Raw genomic sequence first — 22123 nt, forward strand, 5'->3', positions numbered from 1 at the left:
GAACTTTTTCAGTCAGAGAGTGGTGAAGGTGTGGAATTCTCTGCCTCAGAAGGCAGTGGAGGCCAGTTCGTTGGATGCTTTCAAGAGAGAGCTGGATAGAGCTCTTAAGGATAGCGGAGTGAGGGGGTATGGGGAGAAGGCAGGAACGGGGTACTGATTGAGAGTGATCAGCCATGATCGCATTGAATGGCGGTGCTGGCTCGAAGGGCTGAATGGCTTACTCCTGCACCTATTGTCTATTGTCTATTGACAATTAACCTACAAACCCGCACATCTTTGCGATGTGGGAGGAAACTGGACCCCCCCCCCCCCCCCCAAGGAGACCCATGTGGTCACAGGGATAACTGGTATGTAATGTTTTGAAGTGAGCTAAATCCCGACCACTACTGGTGTTCTTTAATCCTCCAGAAGACATTTGATTAGGTAAATGGAATGGAAGGGATTAGAGAGTTTAGTTTAGACAGAAACTGGCCCCTTCGGTTTACCGATGTAAGATTTGAGAAGTTTTCCCTCATTCTGCAAAACAACAAAACCAAAGAGCTGCAGTTTGGACATTTTATACGGGACTGGGGCTGATAGCGGAGAAAGGCTGCGGTCAGTTTTTTTTAACAAGGAATGTCACAATCAGTGGGTCCCAAGATGGCCGCGGGACCTCGTGACCAGCCACAAAAGCAAAAACCCCACAGCCCAGTCTCTAGGTTTCTGCAAAGCCACGGCCAGTACAATGGATGGATATTGGCCGTGCAGAAACCTGCGAAACCAGGTCGAAGTCCAGACACTGGGGCGCTGACATCAGCATACTCACAATGCCCCAAGCCGACCTACACAGTTAATCTCGTTAAGGGGGCACAATAGCCCATAGAAACCTACCTGGCAGGTGATGGGAAACCAGTTAAACCCATCACCTCTCAACGAGAAACAGATTAACAGACCGTCTGGCCATCACCGGTACCGCTCGCAACGACTGGCCAGGAACGCTCGCAGCAGGGACAGCAACGCTCGCAACGACTGGCCAGGAACGCTCGCAGCAGGGACAGCAACGCTCGCAACGACTGGCCAGGAACGCAAGAAACGGAAGGAAGAAACTCACGGGACAAGCAAGACCCTCACGGAAAGCAGCGGAGAAGCAGCACGAACAGCCAGTAACCCCAGTAATAGCCCCATGGTGAGCATGTACCCCGATCCTGCACATCCTGGACATAGTTTTAGTGTAGAGGGGAGGGTGGTTTGAATAAACGTGGGTGTGTAAATGAATATGTGTTGGTACGTTCCCCATCTTACAGTCAAGAATATGTCTAATAGAACTGTGTCTAAGTATTCGTGTAGTTATGCATATGTCTTTTAGAACTGCGTCAAAAGTATTCGTGTAAGTGTGCATATGTCTAGTAGAACTGTGTCTAAGTATTCGTGTAGTTATGCATATGTCGTTTAGAACTGTGTATAAGTATTCATGGACAATAGTCCCAAGTGCACAATAAAAGCCTTTTCCGTTTAAACCCTGGTCTTCAAATCTGGTCTGGTTGAATTTTTCTGCACTATAAACGCTCCTGCATCTAAGTCCAGTGTCTAGAACCGTAAGCGGTGAGTGGGTCGAACCACTCACGGGGAACCAGTGTGCGAGGTCTGGTCGAGGGACCAGAGCAAGGCACGGGGACCTTAGGTCGGGCGAAAGCTCGGCGCAGAAAACCCCTTACCGATAATGGCGACCACGAAGGGACACTGGCAGCAGGTCGATAGTGTGCTAGAAAAGGATTTGAAAACTAAGGACGTAATGGACGAGCGCATTGTGGACTATATCTTTAGCAAGGTGAATATCACCAAACAATGGATGTGTGTTTTATTAGAGGACAAGCGCCCACTGGATGCAGCGATCCGGTGGACGGCCAGCAAAGCCCATAAGAAATCTGTGGAGAAGGCGGTCTGGCTGACATGCTACAAAAAGCAGGTCCAGCTCTTGGACCGCGTGATTGTGGCACAGGCAGCCCAGATCAGGGACCTTCTTGAGGAGGTAGAGGAGAAGGCCGCGGGTGGGCACCAGTTGATTGAGGCTCTGGACTCTTTAAACAAAAAAGCGCCGGGTCGTGACCAACCGCCACAAGGCCAGGGTAGAGCTGATGGAGTGCCAGATCACTGAGGCCATGCGCAGTAAGGGCAAGCTCAGGGAGCAGTGCGCTCCCCTGAGCCGCCAGCTGGAGACCCAGGAAGAGAACCTCAAGGGGGTTAGGGCAGCCTACAAAATGGTTTTGGAGGACAGGTCGGAAGGGGCCGACCACGGGGCCTGCCTGCAGGAGATAGAGGGTCTGCGGAGTGCTTTAAATAAAGCAAGTGGGTTGGTCTATCTAATGAACCCCCCAGCGAGCCAGTCGCTGGCGGTTGCGAAGGTCCCGGTTCCGGTCCCCAGAAAGACCGTGGTGGCTTCGGCCCCCAGACTCTACAATTCCCCAGCTACGAGGCATCCTGGGAAAGGGGTAGTGTAGGGGAGAGAGAGAGAGAGGAGCTCCCGGTCGAGGACTCGGCACCGGTGCCCATGTGCCGGTCCTGGAAACCAGACGGGGACCCACCGCGCTGAATGGGGACGCCGGACCCATTCAAAGCAAGATTGTGGTGCCCCACAGCTCCCAGCAGTTAAGAGCCATGATCGGGCATGTAATGAAATTGTCCGAATCAGGGGACCCTTCGCTGCATTTTAGGGAGGTCGAGCAAACCGCCGCAATCAACGGTTGTGACGAGGGAGAACGGGCAAAAATGTTGCTGTTCTCCCTGGACAGCTCGATCCTCCAATGCCTCTCAGATGAGAGTAAAAGAGGGACCAGGACCTACGATCTCCTACGGGACGAGGTCCTGGAAGTCTTGGGGATGGGCGATGAGGGTCCATTTGCCCGATTGGGGAAGACCCTCCAGATGGAGGGAGAACCCCCAAAGGTTTTTGCGGCGCGACTGTGGTCAGTATACCAGAGCAGCTGCCCGCACGTCCCCGCGCGGGATGCCCTGGTCGGGAATGGGAGAGCCCAGTGGCTCCGATGTTTGGTATCAAACAGCCTGGCAGCCGTCAGGGAACAGGCGAAAGCCTGGTTTGATCCCACAAATAGTACGGAGGAGGCGGTTTTGGACCGTCTCACGGTAGGGTATAGGAACACCCGGAGCACGTCTACCCGACTCGTAAAAGGGAAGGTGCACGTGGCAGAGGCTACTGCACCGGCCCAAAAGGAGTGGCGACAGGAGGGTAATCCTACCGCACAGTCCAAGTGTTTCAGGTACGGTAAGGTGGGGCACTGGCGGAAAGATTGCAGGGCCCACACCAAGGAAGATAGGGTTGGCACCCCCCTGCGCGCCGATGTCCCAGTTAAGCCCGAGATTATCGAAACGATGATCGAGGTGATGCGGTCCCTCATGGCCGCACAGGGGAAGGTGGCAGTCGCTACCGGCTCCCCAGGTGCGGGGGGGGCACTGGACATTCCCCAATGACATCAGCCCGCGCAGCCCGCCTGTCTGTGTCCTCTCCGCAACGATGCGTGGAAGAGGCCGCATGTGGAGATGGTAGTGGAGAGGCAAAGGGGCAATTATCTGTTGGACACGGGGGCTTCATGCACCGTGGTCCACACAGAGGAACCCTTTGACTCTCCCCTGTCCACAGGGGTCTCTTTCGCACTGGCGGGGTTCACAGGGAAGGAACAGGCTGGCGCACGTTCCATCCCGCTGTCCGTTCATTTGGGGGCACTCCATACCACATGGGAGTGTATCCTGATGAAGTGGACAGAAGAGGGTGGGAAGGGGATCATTGGATCCGATTTTTTAGTAAGCCATGGAATCCTCATGGACTTACGGAACCACTGCCTTTGGGTGGACAAGGGCGGTAAGGGTGAGATAATAGTGATTAGGGGAAAAGAGGGGAAAGGGACTCTGTGCACCATGAAGCCGCCCGAGGGTTACGACCTCGAGCGCATGGTGGCAGAGGTCCCGGCCGAACTACAAGAGTGTGTGGGGAGCAACGTGAATGCGTTTGCGACCCACAAACACGATTGTGGTAGGGTAGTGGGGCTCGAGGTTAGCATAGACGGGGACCCCATGACCAGACCCCAGAGGCAGTACAATTTCCCCAAGGAGGCGGAACCCGATTTGGAGATAGCCATGTCTTCACTGGTGCAGCAGGGCGTGCAGGGCGTGCTAACTCTCCATTGTGGCCGGTTAGGAAACCGGATAACTCATGGAGGGCCACGGTGGACTACACGGTCCTCAACAGTAATATCCCCGCCTGCGCACCCACGGTGGCAGCAGTTGCCGACCTCATAGGAAGTATCCCAGCGTCCGCGACCACGTTCACGGTGCTGGATATTTCAAATGGGTTTTGGTCCATTCCGCTGCTGCGGGAGGACCAGTACAAGTTTGCCTTTACTTTTAAACGGCAACAGTACACCTGGAACTGCTTACCACAGGGTTTCCACAACAGCCCCAGCATTTTTCACCAGTGCATGGCGGATAGCCTGAGGGAGTTTAGCCAGCGCCACCAGGTCGTGCAGTATGTGGACGACCTCCTCCTGTTCACAGACACAAAGGAGGAGCACGGTCCACTGCTGGCCGAGCTGCTAGAGCTGCTGGCTAGGAAGGGTTTTAAGATAAACCCGAAAAAGGCACGGATCGGTCTGCCAGAGGTAAAATTCTTGGGTCTGACCATCCGTGCCGGGGAAAGGGCCATAGATCAGGCTAGGAGGGAGTCGGTGCAGGAGTTGCCGATTCCCTGTACAGTAACGGGTGTGAGGTCTTTCCTGGGACTGACCGGGTATTGCAGAGACTTCATCGAGGACTACGCGGCCACCGCAGCCCCGCTACTCCGACTCCTACACAAGGGAGTGGAGTGGTCTTGGGATGAGGGTTGCCAGGCCGCGTTCGAGAAGTTGAAAGGGGATCTGCAAACCGCGCCAGCCTTAGGAGCTATAGATGGGGAGAAAGGGTTTTCTCTGGAGGTGGCAGCCAGTGGGGACAGCCTGAGTGCCGTGCTGCTGCAGGAACGGCACGGTAGGCTGCGACCAGTGGTGTACTCCTCCAGGGTGCTTACCGATGTGGAGAGGAGTTTCTCCAATTGCGAGAGGCACCTTTTAGCCACGCATTGGGCTGTGAAGAGGTCCTTAATCTTCACAGGTACCTCTCCCATCACTCTCCTCACCCACCACACACCCACCCAGATGCTTCTGGATGGAAGGATCAAGGATGGGACTGTCAGCAGCGCCCGTATCGCGCGCTGGACCCTCCTCCTTTCACAGATGGATCTGAAGTTTAAAGGTCTGTGCGAACCCAAGCTCGCGGCCAATTTAGTATATCCCGGAACGGCCCATCGGTGTTCCGTGGAGGGGGTCTGGGACGTCGACATAGGTCTACGGGCTGGGATCCATCCCACAGGCCGGGAGATCTATGTGGACGGCTCCAGCACGGTGTCAGCTGGCGAACGACTCATGGGATGTGGAGTCTATGACCCCAAGGCAGGCATTGCCTTGGCAATTAAGCTCCCCAGTACCATGAGCGCGCAGCAGGCCGAGCTGTCCGCAGTGGCGTACGTTGTTACCTACCCAGAGAGGTTCCCAACCCCGTACACGATCTGCTCGGAGAGCATGTTCACATGCAATTTGTGCACCGAGTACCTGGCCATCTGGTCCCGTCGCGGATACACTTCCTCAGACGGGAAGCCTTTAACGGTTAAGCCCCTGCTAGAGCAGATCTTGGCCGCAGTAGGGGAGAAAAGGGAGGTTTTTATACATAAGGTGAAGGCCCATTTCACCACAGAGCCCCGGGGGAGGGCAACAAGCAGGCGGACGCCCTGGCTAAGGAGGGCGCCCACAGTGGCATTTTCTGGGACCCCTATGGGCACAGGCAGATAGCAACGATCCAGGGTAAGGAGGGTAACGTCGGGACCCCAAAGGTCACATTGCCTCTGGACCTGAGGACCGTCCAAGCTCAGGATCCTGCTTTAAAAGCCGTCCTCAGAGCTGTTAGTGAGGGCGAGCAGGTAGAGGGTCTCTACGGTAAGGCGACCCTCTCCGTAAAAGAAGGCATGCTCTTCCATGCCGAACAGTGGGTTGTGCCACAGCAGCACAGGAGGGAGTTCCTCCAGCTGGCACACGAGGGTCCAGGGGCAGGGCACCCCGGACCGGAGGTTACGTGGCAGCGGGTAGAGCAGGCGGGATGGTGGCCGGGGCTTAGGGACGAGGTCCGTGAGTTCTGTGCCAGCTGCCTCGTCTGTGCTGCCAATAACCCAGACCCCCAGAAAAGGAAAGCGCCCATGGGACACGTCAGGACGGTGGAGGGACCATGGCAGTCGATCCAGATCGACTACATCGGGCCCTTGCCCACCACCCAAGGAGGCTATAAGTACTGCCTCGTCCTCATTGACGTGTTCACAAAGTGGGTGGAGGCTTTCCCCTGTAAAGCAGCTACGGCACTGCGTACTGCTAAGATCCTGGTCCGGGAGGTGTTCTCACGGTGGGGGCTTCCTCGTTTTGTGGAGTCCGACCAAGGGAGTTATTTCACCGGACAGGTAATGCAGAACACCCTCATGCTCCTGGGCATTGAGGGGAAGTGGCACGTAGCCCACAATCCCGAGTCATCAGGGATTGTGGAGCGCATGAACCGGACACTGAAAGAAAGGTTGAGGAAGGAGGCTATGGGCTCGCCCCAAAAATGGGCGGAGGTCCTGCCCCTAGTCCTCATGGGGATCAGGGCCAGCCAGTCAAAAAGCACGGGATATTCCCCGTACGAGCTGATGACTGGCAGGGTTATGCGCACTCCCACCCATGTGCTGGCCCCGGTGTTCACGGAAGGTCAGCTCGAAGAGGTTAAGAGGGACAGGTTTGTCCAGAATCTCTTCGAGCATCTGAAGCAGGTCCACGGGCAGGCGGCTGGGAACATGGGAAGGCAGCACCTGGGCAACAAGCTATTGCTGGAGCCGAACAAGCTGCAGGAGTGGGAGGTAGGAGAACAGGTAGTGGTTCGGAACTACACTAGGGTAGGTAGTTTCGAACCACTCTACATGGGGCCCTACAGCGTTGTGGACAAAGCCAGCCCCATGGTCTACGCCGTGAAGATGCCCCGGCGGATTAAGTGGTTTCATATCAACCAATGTAAATTGTACAAGCCGGGAGCACAGGGGTCAACCACAGGGGCCAGCCCTGTGAGTGGGGACTCGCAGCCAAGGATGAGGCAGGTCACGCAGACAGACAAGGTTGCCTGCGTGAGGGGGGAGGACATTCTCCAGGAATGGAGAGTCTCGCGTTTTGGGTGGGATTCAGACGAGGAAGAGCCTGATCAGCTCGACCAGGGGCTGGATCCCATTACGGAGGAGGAGGAGTCGGAGGGGGACGACAGTAACGTCCCGGACTCAAGCACCAGGAAGGCGTGGGTAGCGGGCGGAGGCTCACCACCTGTAGGTACAGGCAGGGTGAGGCCGGATGCCGTGGGTATACCCAGCACCGAGGGGACAGAGCTGGATGAGGAGGGGCCAGGGTCGGCAGCTGCGGGGGGTACCCGAGCTGCGGCACGGCAGGAACCGGTCCTCAGCCAGGCTGTCCAGGGGGCAATGCCTAAGGTGACTCTCCGTAGGTTTAGCAGGGAACCCCAACCTAGAAAGTTTTGGCCAGAGGTCAATCACGCCCCGAGGTACGGGAGCCAAGTGAGGAGGAGGGAGCTAGCGTTTCAGAGGAGGTTTAGCCCCCGACAGGCAGCAACAGGCTGCGGAGGATCAAAGGTGGGAGACAGTGTGGTGCAGCCGCAGGAGACGACCCGCTGCAGCCCTGACAGGGATTAGCTGAGCCGCCCTGGGAAGGCGGCGCTGTATTATATTTTAGAATAGATAAGGATAAGTATTTTAGATAAGGATAAGTAATTTAGATAAGGATAAGTATTTTAGATACGGATAAGTAATTTAGATAAGTTTGTGGGGATAGTTTAGAGTTTAGATAAAGTTGATGCGTCCAGGATGCAGGTGTGGGGTGCGAGCTGGGGGTCAAGAGACCCGCCTGCAGGGGCATTAACAAAGCCAAGCGCTCCCCAAGAGGCTGGCTATACCATATTTTATCTGTTTTCTGGAGTGGAAGGAGGCACTCGTATGGTGGATCGTCGCCACGGCGATCGGATGTGGGTGGGCCTATCGGGGCCGCACCAAGGACATCATCGTCTACGGCTGCTCCGGGGACACGGCTCCCATCGCGACCGATGGGACTGGAAGGAGAGAAGCGGTGGAGACCGCAGTTCACTTTCATGAAGGCCGGTGGCCGGGGTGGCTGGGATCGAACTCTTCAGACTATTCCAGCGCCTCAGGCTTTGCTTATCGGGACACTTCGTTATTGTGCCCGAGAGTCAAGATCATCGCCCAAAGGATAAGCGCCACCGTTGGCAAAAGGATCTGCCTGGTATGCACGGGGAAGGTCCCCGCGAGCAGGCGGTGGTGGCTGAGGAAAACGAGCAGGACAATGGCCAACTCCACTGTTGAGTGGGAGAGACTTAACAACAACACTCACATAACTATTTCTGGGACTAATGAACAGTTGAGTGTGTGTTGGGACAAATGGTGGGAACCGGATGAGGGGATCTAAACATAGCACAAAAAGTAAGGAAATTTGTGTTTGGTAGATTATTTCTTTGTTGTAACAATGCTTCTTGGCAATAAATCTTATACCGTTGGAAAGCCTGTTTATTTCCCTTTTAAATGGTGCCACATTTGTAAGGAACATGCATTTGTGGGATGAGCAGCAGAGCTGAGTATGTGGGTTGCGCCCATGAAAAATCTACCAAATCTTCTCTGCCAATGCCAAACAGCTTATTCTGCCATTGACTCTTGTTCGGTGTTGTTTGGTGGATTGGATGATTGAAGTCTGAAGAAACAAGACATATTGGCAATTTAACAATTTATTCATTTAATAAACAGGAGCCTCAGTAGCGTGTGGAAGAACCATACACAGCCGCAACAGCCTGGCACCTCCTCCTCATGCTGGTCACCAGCCTGTTACTCTATCGGTGCAGCAATCAGCATAGCGTTCTCCGCGTCTTCTCCACACTTTGACCCTATAATCCAACTGCCATAGGCAGAATCTGGACTCATCGCTGAACATAATGTTCCTCCACATGTTCAGGTTCCAGTGCACGTGTTGCTGACACCAGCGCAAACGGGCCTGACGGTGAAGGGCAGTCATGGCAGGCCTCCTGGCAGCCCTATGAGACCGGAGATCGGCTGCGTGCAGTCTGTTCCGAATTGTCTGGGCAGAGAGCCATCGGCCATATCGTACTGCAAACCTTGATTGCAAATCTGTAGAAGACAGCCTACGGTTCCTAAGTGCTGACAGGGTGAGGAAACGGTCTTCTTCGGGTGTCGTCTTCTTGGGACGCCCACTTCGCGGTCTGTCTCTGACATCCCACGTTATATGGAACTTGGCGATGGTACTAGGGCTCACTCCAAATAATGCCGCAACTTGGTTTTGCGGAACACCAGCTTGAAGTTGCCCTATCGCACGGGCCCTATCCAGATCAGTCAAACGTGGCATGCCGATTCTTGGAGCAGACACCTACTGACCACTGTAGCAGGGTCCATGCTCACAGATGCTGCCAATCAGGCACCTGATTGTCAGCACCTGGGGGTACCAGAAGCTCAAAACAAGAGTCAATAGCAACAGCAGAATAAGCTGTTTGGCATTGGCAGAGAAGATTTGGCAAATTTTTCATGGGCGCAACCCACATACTCAGCTCTGCTGCTCATCCCACAAATGCATGTTCCTTACAAATGTGGCACCATTTAAAAGGGAAATAAACAGGCTTTCCAACGGTATAAGATTTATTGCCAAGAAGCATTGTTACAACAAAAAAATAATCTACCAAACACAAATTTCCTTACTTTTTGTGCTATGTTTATATGTGTATGTGGGGTTCGAGGTATCGCTGCCCCACGGGCAACAGCATATTTTTCCAGAGACAGCGGCAGGATGACGGTAAGGGGATGAGGTGGGATGTTAGCTCGCGGGCTTGTGGGGTCCCCCTTTCCCCGATCCCGGTAAACGCCACTGAACTCATCACACGACCACGCACGACACCTCCCACAATTCCGCTGGCAGTAGCACAGGAGGGTGAGTGCCCTAAAACCACTAAGGGGCCCGGGAATGGCCTGGTACTGATACCGACTGACCAGGTATTGTGCACTACGCGGTAGCCTCGGTGATTTTAAACCTCACCGAGGTGCGGTTGCCGGAGTGGTGCCCCAGGGAAACTGAAAGACTAACCGGGTATATCAAGGAGAATGGAGAGACCGTTACGTGCGGGTGGGCGAGCAGGACCCAGCCGCAAGCTGCTAGGAGGACGGGCCCCCTCCGCACCGAGGGAACTGTGTTTTGCATTGTCCTTTTTCGAAATTATATAAAGAGTGATTGTGTTGAAGGAATGTACAAAATGTATCGTTTTGCTGTTGTATTGTTTTCATGTCCTACATTAAAGCTGACACCAGTAGGAGGATGGCGGAGGCATCAGCCTGGGACAAGGTGTAAGTGTATATGTCTGACATGAAAATGTAAATGTTTGTAATATAGTTTTGCCCGAGACACGGACAGTAAAGGTCAGCCAAAAAGAATGGGGACTGTATGTTCGTAATGGGGCACTAGTTAGTTAAAACCTCAGGGGTCTGGATGTGGAGAATCGGGAAAACATTGCTCAACCACATTATTTAATTGATTCGATAAGCTGGGGTTATGCAAATCAACAGGAGGGACTGTAAGATTTGAGAAGTTTTCCCTCATTCTGCAAAACAACAAAACCAAAGAGCTGCAGTTTGGACATTTTATACGGGACTGGGGCTGATAGCGGAGAAAGGCTGCGGTCAGCCTTACACCGAGTCCGCGCCGACTAGCGCTATCCTCCACACACAAGGTACAATTTTACCGAAGCCAATTAACCTACAAACCTGTACGTCTTTGGAGTGTGGGAGGAAGCCGGAGTTCCCAGAGAAAAGCCACGCAGGTCACGGGGAGAACGTACAAACTCCGTGCAGACAGCACCGGGAGTCAGGATCGATCCGGGGTCTCCGGCGCTGCGAGGCAGCAACTCTACCGCTGCGCCCACTGAGCGAGAGGGTAAAATGTAGGCTGATGGGACGGGTTTTTTTCCGCACCGTGAGTTTAATGAAGGAGTTTAGTTCAGAGCAGGAGAGCGGGAACCTGTGGAATGCTCCTCCTGCAACTACGTGGGAAGTTGGGGATGCTTCCAGTTTCCATGGCGACCGAGTGTGTAGGAAGTGCAATCAGCTGCGGTTGTTGGCTAAGTGCAAAACAGGTGGGCGCGTGCACTGCGGTGCATCCTGCGTTGTGTGGGGTGGGCACGCTGCAGGTAAGGACTGCACACACAGGATGGGAGAGGATCATGGCCAAGGCAGAGCATTGTTCGGTTTCATGCTGGAGTAACGTTGGTGAACGTTTAACAGCACTGGGCCTCTCATAAGGTCACAAGTGATAGGAGCAGAATTAGGCCATTTGGCCCATCAACTCTATTCCGCCATTCAATCATGGCCGATCTATCTCTTCCCCCTAACCCCATTCTCCTGCCATTCTCCCCCCCCCCTCATATCCTCTGACACCCACACTAATCAAGAATCTATCAATCTCTGCCTTAAAAATATCCATCTGCATAGCCTTCTGTGGCAATGAATTTCACAGATTCACCACACTCTGACTAAAGAAATTCCTCCTCATCTTCTGAAGGAATGTCCTTTTACTCTGAGGCTGTGACCTCTGGCCCTAGAGTCTCCCACTAGTGGATACATCCTCTCCACATCCACAGATAGTCAGAACCTTTTTACCGCAGGATGGTATGGTCCAGCACTAGAGGGCATAGCTATAAGGGTAGAGTTTAATGGAGATGTGTGGGGCAAGTTTTTTACACAGAGTGGTGGCGGCCTGGAATACTTCACCTGGGGTAATGGTGGAGGCAGATATGATAGTGGCGTTGAAGAGGATTTTAGACAGGCACACGGAAGGCACATCTAGCATTCAAGAGGGAGCTGGATAGAGCTCTTAAGGATAGCGGAGTCAGGGGGTATGGGGAGAAGGCAGGAACGGGGTACTGATCGAGAATGATCAGCCATGATCACATTGAATGGCGGTGCTGGCTCGAAGGGCCGAATGGCCTCCTCCTGCACCTATTGTCTATAAGTGCAAGCAGATGAGATCAGTTTAACTTGACATCATATTCAGCACCAACATTGTGGGCCGAAGGGCCCATTCCTGTGCTGCACTGCTCTATGTTCTTTGAGTGTAGGAGCAGAAGCGTAGGCCCAATGATGGTGGAAGAGAGTTCCAGGACATGAGAACCCACTCGGGGAAGGCGAGACCTTCGAATGAGGGGCAGCCCACAGCATGAGTGATGATCTGAAGACAGACACAAAATGCTGGAGTAACTCAGCGGGGCAGACAGCATCTCTGCAGAGAAGGAATGGGTGACGTTTCGGATCGAGACCCTTCCTCAGACTGAGAGTCAGGGGAGAGGGGGGCAAACAGACAAGGAAGGATAAGGTGTGAAAACGAGACGTCAAAAGAGATGGAAGTTCAAGGAAAATGTAGAATAGACCATTGTTAGCTAGGAGAAGGTGACAACAAAACAAACAGAGATAAAATGTAATCGGGGACAGTCAGACTGGTCAGAGAACTGGGAATGGGGAGAGGAGAGAGGGAAAACAAAGGTTACTTGAAGTTAGAGAAGTCAACATTCATATCGCTGGGGTGTAAGCTGCCCAAGCGAAATATGAGGTGCTGTTCCTCCAATTTGCGCTGGGCCTCAGCCTGACAATGGAGGAGGCCCAGGACAGAAAGGTCAGCGTGGGAATGGGAGGGGGGGGGGGGGTTAAAGTGACCTAGTGGAGGTGCAAATGCTGATGGGAAGGGATGGGAGCGAACCAACGAGGGACAGGAACTTGAGGAAGATGACAAGAGAGGGAGGTTCAGGTGGTCAGGTGAAAGAAAGAATAGTGGAATTCACAAGCAACAGAGCAGCATATCAAGGGAAGAGGCCAGAGCATAAAAAAAGATAAGATGATTAACAGTGGCGAAAAGACGAGCCCACAGGCGTCCTATCTTAATGCATGAAGCAGTTGCAATAAGCCAGATGAACCAAGGGCACTAATAGAGGCGAGCAGGTACAATCTGATAACCAGAACGGAACCAGACCCGGGTTCGATCCCGACTACGGGTGCTGTCTGTACGGAGTTTGTACGTTCTCCCCGTGACCTGCTTTGTTTTTCCCCGAGATCTTCGGTTTCCCCCCACACTCCAAAGACGTGCAGGTTTGTAGATTAATTGGCTTGGTAAATGTAAAAAAATTCCCTAGTGTGTGTCGTATAGTGTTAGTGTGCGGGGATCGCTGGTCGGTGCGGACCCGGTGGGCCGAAGGGCCTGTTTCTACGCTGTATCTCTAAACTAAAGTAAACTAAGTTAAACATGTTTGCATAGAAATCAAAGCTGGGAACTTAATATTCATCGATAGTTGACTTTTCGGAGGGACTGGCCGGAGGAAATGGTGGAGAGGGAGTTGTGGGGAGCAACGTTAATGAGAGATCATGAAGTAAACACTCCGTCCCTCCCCCACCCTAGTCGTCGTACTAGTTTCACTGTCATCTTATTGCGTTTCACCCGCCCCGCAGCCAACAATGGACCATTGTGGGCTCCACCTTTCCTTGATCTTCGTTGCTTTTTGCATATCTTTCATTCATTTGTTCTCTACACCGTCTACATCTCTCGTTTCTCTTTCCCCCTGAATCTCAGTCTGAAGAAGGGACTCGACCCGAAACGTCACCTATTCCTTTTCATCAGAGATGCTGTCTGACCCGCTAAGTTACTCCAGCTTTTTGTGTCTATCTTTAAAAGACTCAGAGGTGTCGAGCCATTTTGAGCGGTTGAGAGAAACAAGTTCAATTGAGTTGCGTTTATTTTCATGTGCAAAGCATAATGAAAATCTTGCTTGTGGCAATCTCACAGTCATGCTGAATCAGACAAACACAAACAATTAAATTATACATAAATTATAAATAAATTACATAAGGTAGACAATAGACAATAGACAATAGACAATAGGTGCAGGAGTAGGCCATTCAGCCCTTCGAGCCAGCACCGCCATTCAATGCGATCATGGCTGATCACTCTCAATCAGTACCCCGTTCCTGCCTTCTCCCCATACCCCCTCACTCCGCTATCCTTAAGAGCTCTATCCAGCTCTCTCTTGAAAGCATCCAACGAACTGGCCTCCACTGCCTTCTGAGGCAGAGAATTCCACACCTTCACCACCCTCTGACTGAAAAAGTTCTTCCTCATCTCCGTTCTAAATGGCCTACCCCTTATTCTCAAACTGTGGCCCCTTGTTCTGGACTCCCCCAACATTGGGAACATGTTATCTGCCTCTAATGTGTCCAATCCCCTAATTATCTTATATGTTTCAATAAGATCCCCCCTCATCCAACGGTAGGATTAGGGTTTCGTTTAATTTAATGTAGAGATACAACGCGGAAAAAGGCCCTTCGGCCCACCGAGTCTGCACTGATCAGTGATCTCTGCACATTAACACTATACTATACACACGAGGGACAATTTACCATTCATACCAGGCCAATTAACCTACAAACCTGTACGACTTTGGAGTGTGGGAAGAAACCGGAGATCTCGGAGAAAACCCACGCAGGTCACGGGGAGAACGTACAAACTCCGTACGGACAGCACCCGTGGTCAGGATCGAACCCGGTTCTCGGGCGCTGTGAGGCAGCAACTCTACCGCTGTGCCACTGTGCTGGATTGTGCGTGCACGTGGATTCAAGGACCTGACGGTTGAAGGAAAGTAGCTGTTATAGAGGTGCACACAGTCACGAGAGGAATAGAAAGGGAATAGGCACAGATTATTTTACCCAGAGTAAGGGAATCGAAAACCAGAGGACATAGGTTTAAAGTGGGGGGGGGGGGGCTCATGTTGTCGACCTCCCCGTGGTGAGCCCTGTCAACTGACCTCAGTCAGGCGAACGACAACACACAGAGACAGCGGAAGCAGAAGCAGCTTCATAACTTCTGCTGCCTCAAACGCAAGAAGAAGAAGGTGAGGGGGGATAGATTTAATAGGAACCTGAGAGGCATCTTTTTTCCACAAGCAAGCTGCCAGAGGAGGTTGTTGAAGTAGGTACTGTCGCCACATTTAAGAACCATTTAGACAGGTACATGGATAGGACAGGTTTAGAGGGATACTAGACCAAGTGGACCCGTTGGGCCCAAACCTCTCCTGCATTGGTGCAGCACCCTCTCCTCCCCCCCCCCCCCACTTCCCTTTCCCCCTCAACCCCCCCTTGTCCACCCTCGGCAGGACTGTCGTATGTTGAAAGACTGGAGCGGCTAGGCTTTATACACTGGAATTTAGAAGGATGAGAGGGGATCTTATCGAAACATATAAGATTATTAAGGGGTTGGACACGTTAGAGGCAGGAAACATGTTCCCAATGTTGGGGGAGTCCAGAACCAGGGGCCACAGTTTAAGAATAAGGGGTAGGCGATTTAGAACGGAGATGAGGAAAAACCTTTTCAGTCAGAGAGTTGTAAATCTGTGGAATTCCCTGCCTCAGAAGGCAGTGGAGGCCAATTCTCTGAATGCATTCAAGAGAGAGCTGGAGAGAGCTCTTAATGATAGGGGGTATGGGGAGAAGGCAGGAACAGGGTACTGATTGAGAATGATCAGCCATGATCATATCCAAAATGGTGGCGCTGCCATAGCAGCTGCGGCTTACCTGCGGTCCATTTGTCTTTGTGTTTTTGTTGTTTTTTTGTCTTAATTGTAGTTGTGATGTCGTGTTTTTGTGTTTGTGTACTATGTGTGTATGTTTGGGGGGGGGGGGGGACTGTAAAATTGTAAATATGTGTCCCTTCTGGGTGTTGTCTCCGTTCCTGCTGCGGCCTACCATCGGCCCAACTCCTGGAGCTGTCGGCCTCCAGGGCTCCGGTTCGCTGAGACCGCGGACCGGACTTACCATCACCGGAGCCGGCCGTCTTCGGAGGCTGCGGGAGCGGCTGCGACTCGCCTTAGGCTCGGGCCGCTGCGGACCGTCCGGCGCGGCCTGCAACCACAACAACCTGACTGCGGGAGAAGACGGCAGGAGAAGGGAAAGACATTGTGGCCTTCCATCGCAGTGAGGAGAGGACTGGAGGAGACTCACTGTGATGGATGTTTCTTTGATGGATGTTTCTTTTTTTTTGTGTGTTTTTGGGGTTGTGTAATTTTAATGCCTATTTAATGCTTTTATTGTTGGACTGTGTTTTTGGGGTTGTGTAATTTTAATGCCTATTTAATGCTTATATTGTTGGACTGTGGGTGACTGAATTTCGTCCAATATTGGATGACAAATAAAGCTATCTTGAATCTTGAATCTTGAATCTCTTGAATGGTGCTGGCTCGAAGGGCCGAATGGCCTCCTCCTGCACCTATTGTCTATTGTGGCTGGAATTAAACCCACCTGACCTTCTACATCAGAGACGAGAGTGGCTTCCAGTGAGCCGCAGACGACACCCACTGATGGATGCCTCAACTCACAGAAGAAATTCTAAATAAAGGAACAGATTTATTCTCTCTCAATGCAGCAACATAAATCAGTAACCGAGCTGTGCTTGCATTGAGAGCACGGACAAATCCATTCACGGTACAAAGTGAGATTAGATTCACACCTATTGTCTGCTTTTTTTCCTATGCTATAAGAATACAAAGCTTCCTTCAACTACAGCCTTGGCATACATTGCTGAGCTAATGCTCATCTCATCCCTAACATATCCCCAATCTAACCCTGCCTGTATTCAGATTCGTCACCTCCTTGCTTAACTTTCAAGACAATCCTTTCCTTTTCTATTTAGTTGTTTTCCAATGTGCTCAAAGTTCTCATTTTTTCCTCTCTCGCTCTTTTTTCAATTAAAAAATCTTTATTGGCATGATAAGATACATCATTATATTGCCAAAGTATAGAACATAACATACATATTTAAAATGCATGAATATAAAAACAAGTATACAATGCATGGGTGGATATGCTCCTGTACATATATATATATAAACATAGCACAAAAAGTAAGGACATTTGTGTTTGGTAGATTATTTATTTGTTGTAACAATGCTTTTTGGCAGTAAATCTTATACCGTTGGAAAGCCTGTTTATTTCCCTTTTAAATGGTGCCACATTTGTAAGGAACATGCATTTGTGGGATGAGCAGCAGAGCTGAGTATATGGGTTGCGCCCATGAAAGATTTGCCAAATCTTCTCTGCCAATGCCAAACAGCTTATTCTGCTGTTGCTATTGACTCTTGTTTTGAGCTTCTGGTACCCCCAGGTGCTGACAATCAGGTGCCTGATTGGCACCTGATTGGCAGCATCTGTGAGCATGGGCCCTGCTACAGTGGTCAGTAGGTGTCTGCTCCAAGAATCGGCATGCCACGTTTGACTGATCTGGATAGGGCCCGTGCGATAGGGCAACTTCAAGCTGGTGTTCCGCAAAACCAAGTTGCGGCATTATTTGGAGTGAGCCCTAGTACCATCTCCAAAGTGAAGGCCAAGTTCCATATAACGGGGGATGTCAGAGACAGGCCGCGAAGTGGGCGTCCCAAGAAGACGACACCCGAAGAAGACCGTTTCCTCACCCTGTCAGCACTTAGGAACCGTAGGCTGTCTTCTACAGATTTGCAGTCAAGGTTTGCAGGACGATATGGCCGACGGCTCTCTGCCCAGACAATTCGGAACAGACTGCACGCAGCCGATCTCCGGTCTCATAGGGCTGCCAGGAGGCCTGCCATGACTGCTCTTCACCGTCAGGCCCGTTTGCGCTGGTGTCAGCAACACGTGCACTGGAACCTGAACATGTGGAGGAACGTTATGTTCAGCGATGAGTCCAGATTCTGCCTATGGCAGTTGGATCATAAGGTCAAAGTGTGGAGAAGACGCGGAGAACGCTATGCTGATTGCTGCACCGATAGAGTAACATCTTTTGGTGGAGGCAGTGTGATGGTGTGGGTGGCATCTCCCTCACTGGAAAAACGAGGCTTGTCATCATTGGAGGCAATCTCAATGCAGAGAGATATCGAGATGAGATTCTGCAACCAGTGGCAATCCCATATCTCCACAGTCTGGGACCGAACTCTATCCTCCAAGATAACAATGCTCGCCCCCACAGAGCAGGATTTCTGAGACTACCTCCAGAATTTGGGAGTGGAGAGGATGGAATGGCCTGCCAGCAGTCCTGACCTCAACCCCATTGAACACTTGTGGGATCAGCTTGGGCGTGCTGCTCGTACCAGAGTGACCAACACAACCACAATGGCTGACTTGCGACAAATGCTGGTTGAAGAATGGGATGCCATCCCACAACAGTGTGTGACCAGGCTGGTGACCAGCATGAGGAGGAGGTGCCAGGCTGTTGTGGCTGTGTATGGTTCTTCCACACGCTACTGAGGCTCCTGTTTATTAAATGAATAAATTGTTAAATTGCCAATATGTCTTGTTTCTTCAGACTTCAATCATCCAATCCACCAAACAACACCGAACAAGAGTCAATGGCAGAATAAGCTGTAAATTTCCCCCTCTCATCCAGTGCTTCATAGTTCTCTAGGAAAAGGATTGTGTGCATTCACCCTCTGTGCCTCATGATGTTTTATTCTATATCGGGCGGCACGGTGGCACAGCGCTAGAGTCGCTGCCTCACAGCGCCAGAGACCCGGGTTTGATTCTAACTACGGGTGCTGTCTGTACGGAGTTTGCAGGTTCTCCCTGTGACCTGCGTGGGTTTTGTCCGGGTGCTCCGGTTTTCTCCCATGTTCTAAAGACATGCGGGTTTGTTGTTTAATTGGCTTCTGCAAATTGTCCCTAGAGTGTAAGATAGACAATACACAATAGGTGTAGGAGGAGGCCATTCGGCCCCATTGCACCAGCACCACCATTCACCGTGATCATGGCTGATCATCCACAATCAGTACCCTGTTCCCGCCCTCTCCCCAGACTCCGCTATCTTTAAGAGCTCTATCTACAGCACTTTGGTCAATGTGGGTTGTGTTTAAATGTGCTATACAAATAGAATTGACTTGACTTGACTTGACCAGGGAATAAAGTCCCAGCTTGTCCAACCTCTGTCTATAACCCGGATCCTTGAGTCCTGGCAACATCCCTGTGAAACCTCTCTTCATTTCTTCCATCCAAGTGACATCTTTCCTACAGCAGAGTAACCAAAACTCTACAGAATTAGGTCTGAGGAAGGGTCTCGCCCCGAAACGTCACCCATTCCTTCTCTCCAGAGGTGCTGCCTGTCCCGAGTTTGACCCTACCATTTAGAACGGAGACGAGGAAAAACTTTTTCACCCAGAGAGTTGTGAATCTGTGGAATTCTCTGCCTCAGAAGGCAGTGGAGGCCGATTCTCTGGATGCTTTCAAGAGAGAGTTAGATAGAGCTCTTAAAAGATAGCGGAGTCAAGGGATATGGGGAGAAGGCAGCAACGGGGTACTAATTGTGGATGATCAGCCATGATCACGGTGAATGACGGTGAATGGCGGTGCTGGCTCGAAGGGTCGAGTGGCCTACTCTTACACCTACTGTCTATTGTCTACACACACTCGGGACAATTTACATTTTATACCGAAGCCAATTAACCTATAAACCTGTCCCGAGTTACTCCGGCAATTTGTGCCTATCTTCGGTTTAAACCAGCATCTGCAGTTCCTCTTTACACATCACATCTTACCTCCAGCACTTGGTGCTGCGGCTGATGAAGGCCAGCCTTCTCCACTAATAAATCTCCTCTCCAACCTTTCTGAGACCTTGAAAGCACAGCCAGTGTTTTATGAGACGTTGTCACGACTTCCTTGCTTTCGTAACGTACCGCGTATTGTGGCAGTCAATCGGAAATGAAATACCACAGAGCCTAGGATTGGACGGGAAACGTTGGAGTTGCCAAATAGGTCAGGTGCAGAGGAGGACGGAAGCAGCAAAATGAAGGAGCACATGAAGGAGCTCCAGAAAAAAGGAGCACATCGGGTCAAGGTTCCTTCGGCAGAGTTTCCAATCCCTGTGCAGAAAGAACGAACAAAGGGGACACAAAGTGTCTTAGCGTTGTCGTTGCTTCACAGCACCGGAGATCCAGGATCCATCCTGACACTGGGTGCTGTTTGTACGGATTCTCCCTGTGATCGCGTGGATTTTCTCCGGGTGTTCCCGTTTTCTCCCACTCTCCAAAGAAGTGCTAGTTTGTGGGTTAATGGTAAAAATGATAAATGGTCCCTTGCGTACGGGGTGATCACTGGCCGGCACAGACTCGGTGGGCCGAAGGGCCTGTTTCCACGCTGTATCTCTAAAGGACTGTGTGGACACATGGGACTGCTGGTTTACATTTAAAAAAGACACAAAGTGCTGGAGTGTCTCTGGGGAACATGGACAGGCCACCTCTCAGATTGGGACCCTTCTTCAGACTGCCTTGAACATGGGTCCTGACCTGAAACGTCACCTGTCAATGTTCTCCAGAGATGCCGCCTGACCCACTGAGTCACTCCAGCACTCTGCGTCTTTTATTTTTGGTTTTCAGAAGTACCTTGGCTATAGCTGTAAAGGGATGTCAGTTCTGCCTCATTTTTGTAGTATCCCCTCTCCCTCAGCTCATTTCTGCTTGAAATCCCAGTCCACGGACTTGTGTGAAAAATCTAGGCCTCTGTTCGGTGTTAGACGAATGGCTTGCTGTAGTGTTGGAGAAGGTGTTCTTTGGATGTTGGATTGTTAAACAGAGGCGATATTTGCTCCCTCCGGCGACTTTAATAGATCCCATGGCACTACCTGCGAGAGAAGGGAGTTCAATATTTGCTCCTCAGCCAGTGTCAATAAAATAGATTACCTTGTTAATATTGCATTGCTGTTTGTGTACAAGTGGGAACTGGATTTCTTACAAAAGGTGACTGTTGTTCAGTGGTGTAATGAGCCTAAGGATGCGCTGTGCTGTGAGCGGTACTGTATAAATAAAATACATTCTTTTTATTATGAATAGGGTTGCCAACTTTATCACTCCCAAATAAGGGACAAAAGGTGACGTCACCGCCCCGCTCCCCACGTGACCTCACCCAGCCAGCGGCCACGTGCTCCCGCTCCACCAATGGCGGAAGCCCGGGCCGGGAGACGGGTTGCTACGCAACCTCCGTTAGGCGGCGCCCGGGCCTCCGGACCTACAGCGGCCCCCGAGACAACTGTGTCCGGGCCTACAGTGTCCGGGCCAATAGTGTCCAGGCCTACACTGTCTGGACCTACATTGTCCGGGCCTACAGCGGCCCCCGGGCCTACAGTATCTGGGCCTACAGTGTCCGGGTCTACAGTGTCCGGGCCTACAGCGTCCGGGCCTACAGCGCCCCGTGGGCCTAATACGGGTCAAGGGCGGTCCCGTATGGGACAAACCAATTTACCCTAAAATGCGGGATGTCCCGGCTGATACGGGACAGTTGGCAACCCTAATTATGAATAACATGTTCTGTGAGAGAGAACCACCATTTTTCTTTAGACTTTAGACTTCGGAGATACTTCGCTGAAACAGGCCCTTCGGCCCACCGAGTCTGCGCCGGCTGGCAATGGTACACTCGCCATCTTCCACAATAGGGTCAATTTGGAACTTACAGACACCAATTAACCGATAAACCTGCATGTCTTTGGAGTGTGGGAGGAAACCGCAGCACCCGGAGAAAACCCACGCAGGTCATGGGGAGAACGTACAAACTCCGTACAGACAGCACCCGAAATCAGGATCGAACCCGGATCTCTGGTGCTGTGAGGCGGCAGCTCTACTGATGCGCCACCGTGCTGCCCTTGCCACCCGCAGTCTCTTCAAATAGTCAACGCCAGTCACCTTTAAAGGCCAGATATTCATTACCCTTCCCAGCACAGGGACACAAGCAGGGGATGGTTGGGTACAGACAATGTGTATGGAGATGGGAGCGGTTTAATTTGGCATCATGGTCAGCACAAACATCACGGGCTGAAGGGCCTGATCCTGTGCTGTGTTGTTCCACGTTCTATGTCCCTAATTTATGAATCTCTTTCTTAGAGATCAATAGCGGCACTGGGGCGCAGCGGTAGGGTTGCTG

The 22123-nt window shown here is 51.7% G+C and overlaps 1 protein-coding gene across 1 annotated transcript in view; it reads right to left on the reverse strand.

Annotated features, from left to right (window-relative positions):
* st6galnac5a (ST6 (alpha-N-acetyl-neuraminyl-2,3-beta-galactosyl-1,3)-N-acetylgalactosaminide alpha-2,6-sialyltransferase 5a) overlaps positions 1 to 19768 on the reverse strand; it is a 72097-nt gene extending 52329 nt beyond the window's left edge. Inside the window, exon 1 of the mRNA XM_078408172.1 lies at positions 19750 to 19768. The gene's annotated coding sequence lies outside the window, so the exon portion shown is untranslated. The remainder of the gene's footprint in view (positions 1 to 19749) is intronic.
* Positions 19769 to 22123: the final 2355 nt, after the last annotated feature.

The sequence above is a fragment of the Rhinoraja longicauda genome, chromosome 11 (genome assembly GCF_053455715.1).
Source record: "Rhinoraja longicauda isolate Sanriku21f chromosome 11, sRhiLon1.1, whole genome shotgun sequence".
Taxonomy (NCBI): Eukaryota; Metazoa; Chordata; class Chondrichthyes; order Rajiformes; family Arhynchobatidae; genus Rhinoraja; species Rhinoraja longicauda.